Genomic DNA, 6,000 nt, shown 5'->3' with positions numbered 1-6,000 from the left:
TCAGGAGCATGCGCAGGCGTTGTAGGGAGGTCATACAGGCACGCGGAGGCCACACACAATACTGAGCCTCATTTTGACTTGTTTTAAGGACATTACATCAAAGTTGGATCAGCCTGTAGTGTGTTTTTCCACTTTAATTTTGGGGGTGACTCCAAACCCAGGCCTCCATTGGTTAATAAATTTGATTTCCATTGATGATTTTTGTGTGATTTTGTTGTCAGCACCTTCAACTTTGTACAGAACAAAATATTCAATGAGAATATTTCATTCATTCAGATCTAGGATGTGTTATTAGAGTGTTCCCTTCATTTTTTTTAGCAGTGTAGTATATCTTGACTTCAGCAAAGCATTTGACAAAGTATCTCATACCATCCTTATTGAAAAAAATGACCAACTATGGAATGGACAAGGCAACTGTTAGGTGGATTCATAACTGACTTCATGATCGGATCCAAAGAGTGGTCATAAATGGTTGCACATCCAGTTGGAAGAATGTCTCAAGTGGGGTATCACAAGGCTTTGTCCTGGGCCCTGTGTTGTTCAACATCTTTATCAATGATTTAGATTAAGGAATTGAGGGTAAACCTATTAAATTTGCTGATGGCACGAAGCTAGGAGGGATAGCTAATACTAAAGAAGAGAGAGGATTCAAAAAGATCTAAACAAATTGAAACGGTGGGCAGCTACTAAGGAATGCATTTCTCCCTGTTAAAAACCAAAGTCCTACATCTGGGCAAGAAAAATGAAAAAAAGCATATACAGAATGGAAGGAATAGGAGGGCTAATCGGAGGCTAAACAACAGCACATGTGAAAAAGACTTTGGTATACTAATAGATCACAAACTGAATATTAGTCAACAGCGTGATGCAGCAGCAAACAAAGGCAAACACAATTCTGGGTTGCATTAACAGAAGCATACAGACTAGATCTTGTGAAGTAATTATCCCCCTTTACTCCTCTTTGGTCAGACCTCATCTTGAATACGGTGTCCAGTTCTGAGCACCACATTTTAAAGACATGAAGAAATTGGAGCAAGTTCAGAAAAGAGCTACCAGTATGGCGACTGGTCTGCAAACAATGTCCTACGAAGAACAGTTAGATGATTTTGGAATGTTTAGCTTGCAAAAGAGAAGACTGAGAGGAGACTATAGCTGTCTACCAATATCTGAAGGCATGTCACACTGTAGAGGGATCAGTTTAATTTCTCATTTGCACAGAGAAAGACTAGGAGCAATGGGATGAAACTGATTGGGAGAAGATACAGATTAGATATTACAAAAAACTTTTGACAGCGAGGGTGATAAATCAGTGGAACCGGCTGCCACGAGAGGTGGCAAGTTCTCCTTCAATGAAAATCTTCAGAGACTGGACAGAGATGGTTTAGTGAATCCTGCATTGAGCAGGGGGTTGGACACGATGACGCCGGAGGTCCCTTCCAATTCTAACATTCTATGTGCAAATGAGAATAAGGATGATCTCTGTACACTATGACATCCCTTCGGATATTTGTACACTGCTATTAAGTCTCCTTTTAGCCTTCTGTTTAGCAAGCTAAACATTCCTCGATCCTTTAACTGTTCCTCGTAGGACATAGTTTTCAGCCATCCTGGTAGCTCTTCTCTGAACTTGCTCCAGTTTTTTTATGTCTTTTTTAAAATGTGGTGTCCACAACTGGACACAGTATTCCAGATGAGGTCTGACCAAAGAGTAGTAGAGGTGGATAATTACTTCATGAGATCTAGAGTCTATGCGTTTCTTAATACATCCCAGAACTGTGTTTGCCTTTTTTGCTACGGCATCACTGTTGACTCATGTGCAGTCTGTAATCTATTAGTATACCCAAGTGTTTTTCACACATGCTGTTGCTTAGTTCTATTCCTCCCATTTTGTAGATGTTGATTTTGTTTTTCTTGCCCAGATGTAGAATCTCACGCTTCTCCCTGTTAAATACCATTGTATTTGTTGCTGCCTATTGTTGAAGCTTATCTACATCCATTTGAATCCTATCTCTGTCTTCTCTAGTATTAGCTATCCCTCCTAGATTTGCCTCATCTGCAAATTTGATTAGTTTACCATCAGTTCCCTTCTCTAGATCATTTATAAAAATGTTGAACAACACTGGGGCCAAGACAGAGCCTTGTGGTACCCCACTTGAAAACTCTTCCAATTGGATGTGCAACCGTTTATTACCAGTACGATTACGGAGCCAGTTATGAATCCACCTAAAAGGAGCCTTGTCAATCCCATACGTGATCATTTTTTCAATAAGGATAGTATGAGATAACTTCAGCAAAACATTTGATAAAGTAAGATATACTATATCTACTGCATTTCCCTGATCCACCCAGTTAGTGATTCCTTCATAGATGGAATTTAGATTAGTCTGGCATGACTTGTTTGCACAAACCCATGCTGGCTCTGGTTAATTACAGTATTCTTATCCACTTACTTACATACATGCTGTTTAATAATTTGTTCAAAGATATTTCCTAGTATAGAAGTGAAGGCCCCGTCACACATAACGAGATCGCTAGCGAGATCGCTGATGAGTCACGGTTTGGTGACGCAATAGCGATCTCGCTAGCGATCTCGTTATGTCTGACAGGTAGCAACGATCAGGCCCCTGCTGTGAGATCGCTGATCGTTACAAAGCTTCCTGGACCATTCCTGGGTCGTTGCGCTCCCGCTGGGCAGTGTGCATCGCTGTATTTGACACCTTGTCAACGACCTCGCTAGCGATTCAGAACTGAGACACATTGAGGTGCATAAATTGGACTTTTCTGCGTTCATCGTCCCTGATTGGTGGTCGCTACTGTGTCCTTGTTTTTTTCAGATCCCACCAGCGTTCTCCGGCTGTGACTCCACTTTGAACAAATCAGACATCTTTAGCGAAGTAGGTATTGTTTGGGGTCTCAAATGAGTTTCCATTTTTAATTCATTTATAGGACATCTACCAATTATCTGCTATCATTGCTCTTCAGGGAGGGAGGGCTTGGCTTCAATAGCGATCTCGTTAGCGATCTCGTTATGTGTGACGGGGCACCAGGACCGTTAAAATACTGGCAGCAGTTGTCGCGGCAGGTCTTCGCATCATGGGTGTTTCTGCCATGTCCCACTGGTTGAAGGCCTGCAATTGCAGGATCGTTTGCACGCTATTCACCGAGCTCCACTTCCCCATTGGCTCGGTCCACAGAGTCCACAAAGCCAGGCGGACAGTACGTAATTGCATCACGTCGACGAAGAAAGTTTTGAAGCGTGCAACAGGCCAAAAGAACAGTCTATTGATTTAAGCTTCATGTTAATTGGCGTATGAAAAACTCTGAAGCGGTTGGCCAGGACAGCGTGTCAGAAAACGTGCTGTGTGGGTGTGTGTGCACGAGACCCCTAAAATATCTGCCCATACAAAAGCATATATATACAGATAGAAGCCAAGCCCTCCCTCCCTCCCTGAAGAGCAATGATAGCAGATAATTGGTAGATGTCCTATAAATGAATTAAAAATGGAAACTCATTTGAGACCCCAAACAATACCTACTTCGCTAAAGATGTCTGATTTGTTCAAAGTGGAGTCACAGCCGGAGAACGCTGGTGGGATCTGAAAAAAACAAGGACGCAGTAGCGACCACCAATCAGGGACGATGAACGCAGAAAAGTCCAATTTATGCACCTCAATGTGTCTCAGTTCTGAATCGCTAGCGAGGTCGTTGACAAGGTGTCAAATACAGCGATGCACACTGCCCAGCGGGAGCGCAACGACCCAGGAATGGTCCAGGAAGCTTTGTAACGATCAGCGATCTCACAGCAGGGGCCTGATCGTTGCTACCTGTCAGACATGACGAGATCGCTAGCGAGATCGCTATTGCGTCACCAAACCGTGACTCATCAGCGATCTCGCTAGCGATCTCGTTATGTGTGACGGGGCCTTAAGGCTCACTGGCCTGTTATTTCCTGGCTCCATCTTCTTTCTTTTTTTGAAGATGGGGACAACATTTGCCCTTCTCCAATCTTTTGGGTTTTCTCCTGTTCTCTAGAAATTTTCAAAGATTCTGGCTAGTGGTTCTGCTAAGTGTTCCTTCACCATCTCTCTGTTTATAGATAGTGTGGATTATTTTATTCCTTCAATAGCACAGTGACGATCAGTTGATGTTACATTTGCTTTCGTAGAGAACACAGACGTAAAATAGGAATATAAAAGTTTGGCCTTGTCAACATCATTTTTGACCACTTCACCCTTTTCATCCTGTAAAAATCGTATAGCATCTTTGACTTTTCTTTTGCTATTGACATACCCACAAAATACTTTTTTTTATTGCTTTTGGTCTCCCTTGTAAGCCTCACTTTATTACTGGCTTTAGCTCTTCTAACGCTTGCCCTGCATTCCCTGCAGACAGCATTATATTATTCTTTAGATATGCCCCCTCTTTCCATTTGATATACATTTCTTTTTTCCTTTTTAGCAGGTGTTTCAATTCTGTGCTCATCCATCCCAGTCTCTTTAAATGCTTCCAATTCTTCCTTCTCTTTGAGATTGTTACTGATTGTGCAGGGAGAATTTCATTTAGCAAAATCTCCCATCCTTCTTGAACATTTCTGTTCTTTAATACATCCAGCCATTGGACATTTCCCACCCTCTTTCTAAGTCCATTATTTTTTTATTAATTAAATATTAATAATTATACTATCAATTTTTATTAACAATAATCATATCATAATATATTATTAGTTATATTTAATAGCTTTTATTGATACCAGTTTTTGAAAAAAAGGAGTAATATAAATTTTTAGATTTCTCTAAAAGTTTTTAAAATATTTTTACTTTTTTTTAGTCCATTTAGGCTGTTTGCACATGTGCTCGTTTGATCATTTATATTATATATTAGAATATATGCTGAACTATCACATTATTTGTAACGGGTCCAGGAGGCGGAACCTCTGAGCTACTATACAAGGGGGCGGCCCTTGTAAGGGAGCGGGTGGCAGTCTCTGGGTAAGGGGTAGGTACGACCTGTGATGGCAGAGCCTCCGGGTAGGCTAGCAGGCAGATGGTAGATGTGTGCTCCCAGGTGAGCAAGCGAGAGTCTCTGGAATAGCAGGTGGTCACGGCACGTGACGGCGGAACCTCCGGGCTGGCAGGCAGGTAGGTAACGGAGAAGCGCTCCCAGGTGAGCGGGCAAGCTGGTCCATAGACAGACTGACCGGAGTTGTAAGGCAGACCGTCGGACCTCAGGCAAGCAGGCAGGTAGCTGATGTGCGCTCCCAGGTGAGCGGACAAGTTGGTCCTTAGACAGACTGACCGGAGTTGTAAGGCAGACCGTCGGACCTCAGGCAGGCAGGCAGGTAACAAGTATTCAGGCAGGAATCAGGCAGGTAACTAGCAGGAAACTGGCAGGAAACTGGCAGGTAACTGGCAGGTAACTGGCAACGGGACCTGAGGGCTGAAGCACAGGTGAGACACAGGTGCAAACAACATTGCTCGGGCACCTCCATTTTGGAGGAGGTGCCTTATATATGATGAAGTCCTCCGGCCATTGGCCGGGGACTCCTTAGGACGGCGCGCGCGGCCCCTTTAAGAGGAGGGGAGCGCGCGCGCGCCCTAAGCACAGGGGCCGGGAAGGAGCGCGCGCTGAGAACAGAGCAGGAGGAGGACGCCGGGAAGGAGCGCGCGCTGACAACAGAGCGGGGGGAAGACGCCGGGCATGGAGCAGAGCGGTGAGGGGAGCAGCGTCCCTGCCTAGCAGAGGGCAGGGACGCCGGCACTACAGTACCCCCCCCTTTAGGCCCCCCCTTTTTTAGGCCAGACAAAAATTTAGCTAGGATGAGAGGGGCATGGATGTTCTCCCGGGGCTCCCACGTTCTCTCCTCAGGACCAAACCCCTTCCAATCTACCAGAAAAAAGGTCTTTCCTCTTACCCTTTTGGTGGCAAGAATGTTCTCTACCTCAAACTCGTCCTCAGCAGAAACCGGAGCAGGAGGCGTACCTGTAGACTTGGAAAAAGAGT

The sequence above is a fragment of the Phyllobates terribilis genome, unplaced genomic scaffold, assembly GCF_046119375.1.
Source record: "Phyllobates terribilis strain yellow unplaced genomic scaffold, ASM4611937v1 Scaffold_12__6_contigs__length_324123572, whole genome shotgun sequence".
Classification (NCBI taxonomy): domain Eukaryota; kingdom Metazoa; phylum Chordata; class Amphibia; order Anura; family Dendrobatidae; genus Phyllobates; species Phyllobates terribilis.
Note: the sequence above shows the minus strand (reverse complement) of the source record.